The following is a 13,508-nucleotide window of genomic DNA, read 5'->3' as shown; positions in this document are numbered from 1 at the left end:
CCGAGGTCTGCTCAGCAGGACAGTCCAGGCACTCTGCCTGCCCCTGGGGTGGTGTTATCTTTTTATACTAAAAACTACGTGTACATTATTTAAAATTACTTCCAAATCCCTATCACCTATGTTAGACAGTGAGCTTCTACTCTAAACCAATCTAAAAGTGCCAACATCACAGCAGAAGATGGAAGCCAAGAAGAAGAAGGAGAAAGGCTGGAGATGCCCAGATTCCTCCATCTTTCCCCCTGAACCCTCATTCTAAAAACCCCAAAAATCTATTTTTTCATCCTGTGATAAATTCACTATCATTCTACTTAAACTTTCATGACTTGTAATCCTTCATATAAGGTTGGTAATTGTTTTTTCCAAGGCTGAATCACAGGCACAGGGGTCTTGGGCTGTGTGCCAAGGTCTCTGAGTCCCCTGGGCAGGGGCTGGAGCCCTCCAGGGCAGCCAGAGGAATTTCCTGGGTTCCCACACTTGAGCACATTGCAGAGCAGCGCAGCCAGGTCAGAGCACCCTGCCAGGGTCAGCAGGATCAGGACCAGAGGCACACCTGGAGCCAGGGGCCACCTGGGCAGGGACAGCCCAAGCCATGGATCCCTGCTGCCCCATCTGGGCCAGCCCCAGAGCTGACCTGGTTCTGTGGGCAGATCAATGCCAGCACCAAACAAAAATGCAGGCAGAGGGCGTTTCCAACGAGTCCTCTCATGTTAAATCCGTCATGAGCTGAGTTGCAAGAAGTAAACAAGGAAAAAGTGGGTGTGGAAATTCTGCAGCATCAGTGTGAGATTGCCCTCTCAGTGTGAAATGAAAACAGGAGGCAGCCAAAGTTGCCAGTTCTGTTTTGTATGTGCACAGCAACGAGAAGGTTAGTGTTGTTGTTTTTAATCAAGTGCCTCTCCAGCACTTAATGTAGGATAATACATAATAGATAATGATTCCATGGGAGAAACAGCTGGCTGGAAGGAATTAGAAAACAAGCTGGAAATATTTTTGCTGCTAATTCACTGGGTCAAAGCCAGTCCACATTGGTTGCTATCAAAAGTTGCCACCATCTGTTGCATGGGGGCCTTGGTGAGTGAGCTGCAGCTTGGCCTGCCTGTTCCTGGTGCAGAATTCCATTCTCCTACAGGAAAAGGGACTTGAGGGTGTCCAGAGAAGAGCAATGGAGCTGGGGAAGTGTCTAGAGAAGAATTCATGTGAGGAGAGGCTGAGGGAAAGGAGGCTCAAGGGCTTTTCACTCTGCCTGACCGGAGGTTGTAGTGAGGTGGGGGATTGGATTCTTCTTCCAGGGAAAAAGGGATAGGAAGAGAGGAAAGGGCCTCAGGGGAGGCTCAGCTTGGAGACCAGGAAGAATTTCTTTCTGTAAAGTGTTGCTAAACATTGGAAAAAGCTGCCCAGGGAGGTTTGGAGTCCCCATCCCTGGAGGTGTCCAAGGAAGGCCTGGAGGTGGCACTGAGAGCTCTGGACTGGGGACAAGGTGGGCATGGGGCACAGCTGGGACTCCATGGTCTTGGAGCTGTTTTCCAACCTAAAAATCCATTTCTGACTGGTTTTGCTCCTTATCTTCTCTCCTACTCCTCTGCTGGCTGTTCTCTCCCTTTGGTATTGAGCCCTGGCTTTGTTTTTTCCCAGCATCCTCACCCTTCAGAGGGAAGCCTGTAAAGTCTTATCAAAAAAACAAAAACAAAACAAAAAGCCCAAACAAAACCCCCCAAAACAAACAAACAAACAAAAAACAAAACCAAAAAACCCCCAAAACCAACCAACCAACCAACCAAAAAAACCCAAAAAACCCCATCAAAATCCAGGATAGTTCTGAGCTAACAATCCTCTGGTAACTCTTGCAAATGCTGGCCAGTGGCCTGAAGCAGTTTGGGCTTCTCCAGCACTCTGCTGTTTAAGCTGCCAATAATTTGGTGGATTCTTCCTGATTTGCCAGGGTCTAAATTACTTCCCTGCTACTGCAGCTCAAGTGCTGAAAAACAAACAGTTTGTTTTCAAGCAAAGCAGAAAGCACCACTTCTGCACTCCCCTCTGTCCCTCAAAATGTTTAAAGAATTTAGGAAGGGAGGAAATGCACTGCACTGAACTAAACTGTCAAGATTTCTGCTTGAATTGCAGAAGTAAAACTTCTGAAATATGAGATTATGAAGGCCCTTTCACTGGAAATGCTTTTTAGTTCAAACTATTTTTTTAAAAGAAAGACAATTTCCCTCTTGGTGTGTGGGATCGAATGGAAAGCCAGTTGAATAGAAATAGAAAGTTAATAGATAGAGTCTCATTTACTTAATAGGTTTGAATCAGGTCCTTTGGGATTACTGATGGTTTTGAGAGGGAATTTTTCACTTTTCTGTCTCAACAGCATGTCCTGGGTCTCTGAGGGATCAGGACAGGCTGGATCCATGGGCTGAGGCCAGATGGGTCAGGGTCAATGAGCTCAAGTGTTAAGTGCTGCCCTTGGGTCACAACAACCCCAGGGAGCTCCAGGCTGGGCAGAGGGGCTGGAGAGCTGGAAAAGGCCCTGGGGGTGCTGGTGGCAGGGGCTGGACACGAGCCCAGGGGTGCCCAGGGGGGCAAGAGGCCCCTGGCAGCTGGGCTGGATGAGGAATTGTGTGTGCAGCAGGAGCAGGGCAGGGATTGTCCCTCTGTGCTGGCTCTGAGAGCCCCTCCAGGGCTGGGCCCAGTTCTGGCTGATGCCTTGTGCAGGCTGCCCCAGAGCAGAGGCTGGGCAGAGCTAAAGAATAGAGCAGGGATTTACTCAAAGCATCTCCTCCATGGATGCACCTTGGGCAGCACCAGAGCCCAGCCAGGGCTGCACCCAAGATGAACCAAAATGGCCCCAAAATGCACGGCCGGGCACGGGGTCTGTCCCTGGGATCAGTTCTGCTCCATTTGCATCTTGCAGTTCATTGTCCCATTGCAGCTTTAGCCCCTGCAGTCCCACCCTGCTTGTTTTTCTCTCTCCAGCCCACGGGGTTTGTGCTCTGGGGCTGAGATTTGGATCATTTGTCCTTGGTCCCCTGTCACAGTCATATTTTCTGAAAAATCCCTTTGCCCAGGATTTCTCTCCTGGGAAGCTGAGAAGCCTCAAAGAAAAAGGAAAACAATATTATCTGATTTGCTTCTCCTGTGTTTTGCTGCTTTGGAATGTGTTTGGAGATTGTTTATCCAACATGTGAATTGTTTTTACTTATTGGCCAATGAGTGCCAAGCTGTGTCAGACTCTGGAAAGAGAATCATGAGTTTTCATTATTATCTTTTAGCCTTCTGTCTGTATCTTTTCTCTATTCTTTAGTACAGTTTCGTATAGCATTCTTTAATATAATATAGTATCATAAAATAACAAATTAGCCTTCTAAGAACATGGAGTCAGATTCAGCATTCCTCCCAATGACAGGGCACCCAGAAAATACCAGAGTCCCCAGCAAGAGAAGGAATTGTTTTGTCTCCCTGCTCTGTGCAGAGAGCTCACCATCCCATAATATGAAGCCCAGACCCACACACTAAAGCAGCACAGAATCTGAAAGATAGAAAAGAATATAAGTATTTTATATATACAGAATATAAAAAATATAAAACCTGAGGCATCATGGCTCCTGCAGGAGAGCCCTGGAGGGGCTGGAGCGTGTCCAGGGCAGGGAACGGAGCTGGGCAGGGGCTGGAGCCCCAGGAGGGGCTGAGGGAGCTGGGCAGGGGCTGGAGAATCCCTGAGGGAGCTGGGCAGGGGCTGGGGCTGGAGCAAAGGAGGCTCAGGGGCCCTTGTGGCTCTGCACAAGTCCCTGCCAGGAGGGCACAGCCGGGCGGGTCGGGCTCTGCTCCCAGGGAACAGGGACAGGAGCAGAGGAAATAGTCCAACCCCAAATTTCCTGCTGAATACCAGGATTTGGACACGTTGAGGCAGCTTTAGTTTATCTCCATCTGACTCAAAAGCCCAGCTCAGTCTGTGGACAGACCAACTGTGCAGTTCCAGTTGAGTTTTAATTGGCCCTAACTTTGTAAAAGGCTCTGTGGTTGAGCAGGAAACTCCTTTGATTCGAGGTCTCTGTGCAGGCCTGGCTCTGCAGGGAGCTGGGTGGAAATTGGGGGGATCAGAACTGCCCAGGGCTGCCCCCAGTGCCCCCAGGCCGGGGGTTAATGGCTGCTGCTAATGAGGAGATGTTTGGGTACAGCTGCTGACCTGCTCTGTGTGCCATTTGTATCACACCAGAACACTTGGTTTGCACACAGCAGGGAAGAAAAAGAGATTGATTTGTCAATTTATGGGGCTTTTCAACCCACATTCATCGCTGGAAACATATTAACTCTCCTAATTAGCTGGGGATAAAAACCTGTTAACAGAGAACTTCTTGCTGGCCTGGGGAGTTCAGCAGAACCTTGCAGTTCCTGCTTTTCTCTGTCTCCTTTTTGTGAACTGTCAGAATTTCTCCTCAGCCCTCTATGATCATCTCTTTTATGGTTTATATAAATTCTTTTTACTGGTTGGCTGTATTTAACTCCCTTTGATAAAGTGTTTCTTCAGGGGGATTGAGATGAGTTAAATGTTAAGGATTTATGACCTTGCTCATTTTTTTTATCAGTTCCTTGGGAAGATTTATGAAGTATTTTAACATCTCTGAAATGCTCGTGGTTGTTGATGGGGGAAACTTCTCAGGCCACTGGATCTTGACTGTCCATAAGGTGTTTTTTGTCCCTCTAACCTAACAGCAGTAAAATGGGTTCAGAAGTTTATCTGTGCTTTATTCCTGGTACAGAAAAGAGGAACTGCTTAATATAGGGATGTCATGAAAATATGGTACTGCATTAAAATATGGCTTATTTTAATACAGTAAAAAATTAATTCAGTAAAAATACAGTAAACATTTAATTCAGTAAAAACTGAATGGCACAAGTTATTAAATGTTAATATACATAAAATCATAATTGCAGCGTGTACTTGCATACTGATATACAGATAAAATATAAAATCCCCACCTTTTGTTTATATAAGTAGTTACATTTTTGACTCTCTTTGAAACTTTGTAGGTTCAAACCCAGCTCTGATTCCCTGCTGCTGGAGTTTGCAGCATCACTTTTATTTCACTATTAGACATTTTGTTTCCTACACGGCTTTGGGACTTGCACCCTAAAAGTGCTGACTGTTTTCCACTTCAGACTTCCTGCTGAGACTTGAGGTGTCCAAATAATGTTAAAAACAAAGCACTGGCTTGGAAGATGGAGGCAGACAGCCTGAACTTGTGCACCTTGTGTGCCTACTCTGTGAGTAAAGGCTGGCAGCTTACTCAGCACAGCCAGCTCCCAGTTTCCTCCTGGTTGTGCCATTTTCTGGCAACCAGTCACTAAAATCAGCAGAGCTCTGGTGAAGTGCTGAGCTGCTGGGGATGTGGACACAGGAGATGGGAAAATATTGAGGGCATCTTAAGTCACCGTTTCTCAGAGGCTGAGAAATGTTCATTTAGAAATCAAACTCTTACACTGAATAGTGAAATCCTGCTCTTTTTCAGCAAGGCCCTTTCCCTGAAGGCTGGCAGAGGCATCTTCACCCTCCTGTGGTGGCTTTCTGCCCCTGTAAGTTATAAATTAGGATTCTTGGTCTAGGATGTCCCAGCAATGTGCTCTAGGATGGGCCAGCCTGGGGTTGAAGCACTGTGGTCCCTGCCAGTCTCAGCAGTTTTGGGATTCTCTGGGGTTCCTGGGCTCTGTTTCCAGCTCTGCCACTCATTTGATGCCTGACTGGGGTATTTTCTGGGGTTCCCGTTTTTGGAAGGAAATTATGAATCTGACTCCATGATATGATATGATATGATATTATATTATGCTATATTATGCTACTTTATATTATGTTATATTATACTATATCATATTATATCATATCATGTTATATAATATCATTATATAATATTATATAATCTTATATTATGCTATATCATATTATATTATATATTATATTATGCTATATTATATTGTATTATGCTACATTATATTATGTTATGCTGTACTAAAGAATAGAGAAAGGATACAGACAGAAGGCTAGAAGATAATAATGAAAAACTCGTGATTCTCTCCAGAGCCTTGACACAGCTGGGCTGTGATTGGTCATGAATTTAAAACAATTCACATGAAACCAATAAAACAATGGCCAGTTGGCAAACAATGTCCAAACTGCATTCCAAAGCAGCAAAACACAGGAGAAGCAATCAGATAATTATCGTTTTCATTTTTCTCTGAGGCTTCTCAGCTTCCCAGGAGAAGAAATCCTGGCAAAGGGATTTTTTCAGAAAACATGACAGTGACACCTGACCATGGGAAAATTGCACTTTTTTGGTGAAGGAATTGCTCAGCCAGAGGAGAGTCTCCTGCATGGTGCTGCAGGCTGAGCCCAGCTTTAGCCTCAGATGGTGCTGAGCCCCCTCAGGCCTGGCTTTGTCAGGCAGGTGGTTGCACACAGGCTGGAGCTGGAGACAAATCCCATCTGCTGTGCCAGCAGCAGCCAGGTGGGAGGGCCAGCAATCCCCAGTTTCTGGGTGTCAGGCTCTTGTGTGACAACTCTGGGACAGCAGGTGGGATGTGCTGCACATGGGTGCCTTGGGAAAAGCTCACAGAGAACCTTCGGATGCCCTGCCCACCTCTGGGCTGGAGTTTGTCTCTCAGCCTTCCAAGCTGGTTTGCCCTTAATTTGTCCCTGAATGTGTTTCTAAGGGCAAATGGTTTGTTTATGGTTTAGCCATTTGCCTTTCAGCTCTTTCTGGCCCTGAAGCCACTTTGAAGTGACCACAGAGGCAGAGCCCTGGGAATGCAGGGGCAGGACAAGGGGAATGGCCTCAGAGTGACAGAGAGGGATATTGGGTGTGGAAACCAGGGCACTGGGAATATTTCTGTGTCTGCTCTGGGGTGCCCTGACCCCCAGGGGAGCACTGACTCTGACCCTCATCCATGGAGAAAGCTTCCCAGACTTCAACATAGACCAGAATCCACAAAAGTGTGAAATAGATTATAGAGAGTAGTGCAGGTGCATCACTTGGTGAGAAATTGAGGGTTTGGGGTTTTTAGTGTGTTGTGGATGGAAGCAAGATGGAGGGCACAGGGTGTTGTCCTGGGTTTCTTCTTCATGGTGCTTCTTCCTTCTTCTCCATGGGTTTGGGTGGCATTTTGTAATTGGGCAGAAAAGTCCCCATTGCAGCTCTTTGGGATCAGTTATTGGGTTAAAAGGGAAAATAATCCAGGTGTCAGTTCTTAATTGGAGAGTTTAGTCCTAAAAGACCTTGGAACAAGAGATTGTTGCCATTTTGTGCCTTTTCATGAAAAGCTGCAGAACTCACAGCAGTGAGACTGTTTTACTGATAAGAACACCTGAGTCTGAACATGAAACACCATCTCAAGTGCCTTCACTCCAGACCCAGAGAAACCCACAACTGGTACCCCCACAATTGGCAATGAGGAATTGTTCCCTGGCAGGGTGGGCAGGGGCTGGGATGGAATTCCCAGAGCAGCTGGGGCTGCCCCTGGATCCCTGGCAGTGCCCAAGGCCAGGTTGGACACTGGGCTTGGAGCAGCCTGGGACAGTGGGAGGTGTCCCTGCCCCTGTCCCACCCTGGAAATGGATGATCTTCAAGGTTCCCTTACAAAAACCTTTCTCCTTCTCTTTTCCCTTCCCCAACCCACTCTACAATTCTATGATTCTCTGATCTCAAGCACTTGTATGAACATCTCTCACTTACAAAACAGGCAGGGAAGTGAAAACCACTTACGTGTGTGCTTATAATAAAATTTTCTCTGCCTATTTTAAGCAGAGTATTTGGAAAAAAAATCCCATAACTCCCAAAACTTCCTGCTTTTTATCCAACATTTTCTGGTGCAAAAGGTTAAAGGCAAAAAGCATATTATTGTTTTCACCTTCACTGGACACGTTTGCAAACAATCACATATGTTTAGGGGATTTTGGTGCCAGCTGTAGTTGTACCGAACGATACAATATTTCATAAATAAACTGTCACTTATTCAGCATCTTTATTTAGAGGTGCTAAACAAGAGACTTCTTCTCCCTGCCTGGTGGAATGCACATGGAGAGAAAAATGTGAGCAATGTAACCCATGGAATCATTTCCCTTCTCAGGGCTGGTTACAAATAAAGTCCTACAGCCAAACACCCGAGCTCAGGGACTCCTCCTGCTTTTTAAAAGGGACCTGTATGGGTTTCTCAGGGTCAAATGAGCCCTGACTGGGGGTTAAAGTCATCCAGCAGCAGCTGGAATGAGTCACTTGGAGGTCAGCATTTTGTTCACTCTGGGATTGCACTCCTGACTCTGACTTGGAAAAAACAAGTGTATAAATATAAATAAATAAATAAATCATCCTGTGGTGGTGTCGAGGGTTCCCATGACAAGGTGAGAGATGAGAATCTGACTCCAAGTTCTCAAAAGGCTGATATATTCTATTCTATTCTATTTCTATTTCTATTCTATTCTATTCTATTCTATTCTATTCTATTCTATTCTATTCTATTCTATTCTATTTATATTATATTATATCCTATAATATCATATTAACATCATAAAACTATACTATAGAAAGAGAAAGGAGTCATCAGAAGGCTAGAAAAGAATGAATAATAAAAATCCATGACTGACCAGAGAATCAGACACAGCTGGACTGGGATTGGTCATTAATTAAAAACAATTCACATGGAACCAATCCAAGATGCACCTGTTGGTGAGCAACCTCCAAACCACATTCCAAGCAATCAGATAATCATTGTTTACATTTCTTTTCTGAGGCTTTTCAGCTTCTCAGGAGAAAAATCCTGGCAAAGGGATTTTTCATAAAATATCATGGTGACATCATCCACTGGTGTTTTTAGAGTATCACAGCTACCACAGCTGATAATCAGGAGTGTGCAGAATTTTTGTCCCATACTATTCTATATATTTTCATGGAACAGCCTGCTTGGCATAGGATTAAAAAAAATTAAAAATCAGTGGTTTTTAAATTGGAAAATATTTAAATCAATTGAAGCATGAGTGTAAGAAAATTAACTGTATTAATTCTGCTCAGCATTGGGCTGGATATTTCCACAACTTGAATTCTGGAGGAATTTATGTTCAGCCTGTTTTTTCTGTTAATTACTTTTTGCATATAACTTAAGAGCTCCTCATGAGTCAATTGCTCACAGGGTTTCATGCAATATAAACAGAATTCTAGGGATGGAGTTGGTAAACTCTGTGTCACAACTTTTCAGCCTTTCCTTCCCTCTCCACAGCCTTGAACTCCTCTTCTCACACACACACACACGAGGCTCTCCAAGTGCTGGAAAGCCTCTGCATTCTGCACCGTGCAACAATTAAATGCTGGGGTAAGGATTGTTAGGATTGTTGGATTGGATTGTAAGGATTTTTGATTCCTCACTGTCACTGTTGTCAAAATTATTGTGAGTAACATTCACTGGAACAAAAGCACCTCCAGCCTGGATTTAAAGCTGGAATTATAACAATTCCGTGCTGTCTGAATGGAGTTTGTCCTGAAATGCAATAAGGGAGGAAATTGATGTTTTTCCTCAGTGGTGGCAAACCAGGAAAGAGAGATCACTTATTCAAAAAGCAATTTTATTCCTTCTGCTCGCAGAAGATGCGTTTTGGCCATGTCCTTTGTGCTACAGAATCATGATTGGGTTTATTTCTTCTGAAATCACAAGTTGAGAGCAAACAAGTTGTACTCTCTCAGCAGGGTTTGGAACACTGAAGAGGTGTAAACACATGTTGGGTTCTGAGCATTATTCATAATTAGAATATGATGAGAAAAATTAGAGAGCACCCAGATGGAAAGTAAATGTTTCAATACTTCTACATGACACACAGTAGAGAATTATTGATTTATTTATTTTTCACTTGAGAATTCAGTATTTGGGTTTGGTGCAGTCAGTGTAATTAACTCAGATCCTTCTGAGATCACACATCTCTTGGCTTGGATGGAATCAGAGATGCCAGCTGTGCTTTCCTGCTCATTTGCACCTGCACAGCCCCCACAGTGTTGGTCCCAGGGACAGCAGCCTGAGGGGGCTTGCATGGATGGACTGGGGAGATGAATCAGCCTTTTTCTGTGGCTCTCATTCCCCAGGATCAACAGCCCAATCCTCCAGCCTTTGTTGAATCCGGGGCAGCATCCTACAAAAAATCCTAATTCCCTTTAACAGCTTCAGTGGTGAACACCTTCTGTGGTTCAAATTACAGAGATTTCACTGGAGGTGGCTGTATGAATAATAAATAAGAGAGAAAAAGTTGTAAACACTCCCTAATATTTACTTGTGTTGAACATCATAAAATTGGGAAAACTCATACATTTCCTATCTCTGGAGATCTGAGAGATCCAAATGTGGCCCAGTCCATTTACTTAAAAAAAAGCAACACCTTTGTCTTGATTTCTATCTCTACAAGAGAATTTTCTCAGTTACTTTTGGTCCATGTTGAGATTTTAAGGTTTAAAAAGGCCACCCAAAAAATCAAATTGCGTCCTTCAGAAAAGAATCTTCAATTAAAGCATCTATTCCAAATAATTCCCCTCTTGTGAATAATAAAATAATAATTAATAAACAATAAATAATAAATATATAATAACAAACTAATAACTAAAAAATAAATAATAAAATACTAATAAAATAATATAATAATATTAAAATAATTCTCTTGTGAATGGAAGGCATCATGTTGTTTTTCACACTGGACTGATCACAGTTCTGTTAAAAATAAGTGTCTTAAATCTGCTGCCAATTTATTTATACACCATTCATAAGACCCATTCGCACCAGACTGAAGTTTCCTTTATTATCAATTATTTTCTCATCCCCAAGGTATTCAGAATCATTAGCTGGGTCCCTTGATGCACCAAACACAGATGGTCCTGCCAAATACCCACATCTTACACAGTGCAGTTGTTTTTCCAGCCATTGGGTGAATTTATTTTTCCTGTAGCACTCTCTTAGTTTTCATTTTCTCATTTTGGATTGTGGACCATGGAGCTGATCATAACAAACCCATATCACTCCTGCCACTGCCACTGCAAAATCACTTTTTTGCTGGTTCTCCCCATGGAAACACAAAGATATTATAATTTGAGCATATTTTTTGTTGAGCTCTGTGACTCCTGTGACTTTGAGACTGTTGCACAAGCTCTGCCAGTGTCTGTTCTTGTGGTCTAAGCTTTCCTGGCAGAATAATACAAGTTTTGCTCCTACAACTTTGCTTTTTCCACTCTTTACCTGCAGAATTCCTCAATATGTTCAGCTCAACAGGCAAATCAGGTGGCTTTGTCTAACTGCTCAGTCCTTGATGTTATTTGCCACTCATTGTGCCCTCCTCAAATTTCATAAATATCATTTTATATCTCCACATCAGTGAGAGCTGAGCAGGCAGAAGAGTGTCTTGTATGAAGAGCCTGAATTGCAATGATTCATTTGTAAAACACCTTTGTTATTTCCCTCTGCTGATTTTCCAGCTTTTACACTCCAGGGTTTTGTCCTGAAATCAGTGCTGGAATGTAAATTGCACTTCACAAGTGAAGGTTGATTTTATTTCAGTCCAAATCCATCATTTATATACCCACTAAATTCTACCAGGGCACCATCTGGTGAGGAGACAACGGGGTTGAATTACACATAATGCAATTATGGTGTGAAAACACAGCCCTCTCTGCTATTCATTAGATTGTGTTCCTAAAATACTTAGTAAAGATTAGAATGTAAACTAATAATACTTTTCATTAGGCCCATAAAAAATATCTCTGCAGATTTCACAGTGTGTGCATCTCTTAAAAAATGTGAGGCAGTGTTCATTGAAGGCATAAAAGATGGACCAAAAAGGACTTTTCAGCATCACTCCTGAACTGCAGCTTCTTCACCTTCCTCCTACACTTTTTGAGTTTTAATTTTAATCCATTAATTTAAATTATGTGTCTGCTGGGCATCATCCCTGACACGTGACACTGCATCAAAGTAGAGGTGGAATTATTTTCTACAGAAGTGGCAAAGCTTGAGGTTCACCATGAAAAGGAGCTGGTGGAAGCTGGTATTGATGAAAACATTTTGGGTTTCCCAGGGATTTTTCTGGGTGCTGGAATTTGCAGCATCATGTTCTGCCTCATGTCCCTCAGTAATCAAACAATTACTGTACACAGATATCCCTGCAGTTTGTGCTGGGTACAATTTCATCTTGCTCTTTATGCTTTAAAACAAGCCCTGAGAGATTTTTCTGTGGTTATTCCAAACAGATTTTTCCCATGTTGTATCAGACTGGAATCTGTATTTCCAGAGGATTTTCTGTACCTTGCTTGGAGCCACCTGGGCCAGTGGAAAATGTCCCTGGTTGGAACTGGATGAGCTTTAAGGTCCCTTCAATCCAAACCATTCTATAGTTGTATTTTATATATTTATTTTATTTGGGCACAGCTTTTTAAGGGGTAAACAAACAAAGAAGATAAAAATATGGGATTAGGAGAGAAGCTGAACATTCAACATATTTATATAATTGGGTTTTTTTCTATGCATGCACAAATATTTGTAGATATTTACTTAAACCTGATAAGGAAGTCCTACATTCATTCCCCATGTTTATTCAAACCTCTAATTTCTTTATCTACATTTAAATACATAAAATATTTACATATATAAGTGCAAATATTTTATTAGGCTTATGTGAACAACTCATAAGTTGTTCTCTGAATCAGATTTTAAAAGCATTTTATGCTGTGATAAATAACAGCTCCAAGTATTTAATGGAAAGCATCATGGTCAATATCCATCCTGGAATTTTCATTTGTGAGGGAACAAATTTCCTGGCTAAAAGAGACTGGGATTGTGCACATCACTTTAAGTTTTTATGTATCAGGTTATGACTGAGATTCTGATAAAAAATCTGCTTTATTTTCCTTGTTCCTGACTTCTACTGAGAACAAAACCTTTGAACTAGAGGATAAATAATGGGAAAGAATATTTGGATAGGATTTTTGGTGGTTTGTTAACTAATTAATCCTTTTAAATCAAATTCAAGTTCACTTGGAGGTCCCTGATTTTAATATTATTTTCTGAGAGGTGGATATGTTGAGAAAAACAAGAATAGTGGTGATATTTCTTCATGTGACAGGGTATTCACACAATAAAGGAAGTAAATAAAAATATAGAAATGAAATAAAAATAGAATATTTCTACTTAGTAAAGGAAGTTTTGGATCCATGACCAATTTCTTTCTTCCCTAGGAAGGGTGAAAGTCTGAGCAGGATATTTTCATACTGCAGTGGTGGTGATTTTTCTGCTTTAATGGACTCACAGAAGATCCTAAGGTGGCAAAAGAAACAACACTTGGAGTAAATGCTATAAAATCCTGACCTGAAAAGAGCAGCGCTCTCTTTAGTAAGAAGAAATTTGATTTTCCAAAATACAGATGTCTCATTTTGGTAGATTTTACCTGGCAGTATCTATCAAATATAAAGTGATTCTTGATTTGAAGGAATTACCTCTCAGAGCCACAA

Source organism: Molothrus aeneus, chromosome 2 (assembly GCF_037042795.1).
Source record: "Molothrus aeneus isolate 106 chromosome 2, BPBGC_Maene_1.0, whole genome shotgun sequence".
NCBI classification, from domain to species: Eukaryota; Metazoa; Chordata; class Aves; order Passeriformes; family Icteridae; genus Molothrus; species Molothrus aeneus.
The sequence above is the reverse complement of the archived record's forward strand: the minus strand, read 5'-3'. Positions refer to the sequence as shown.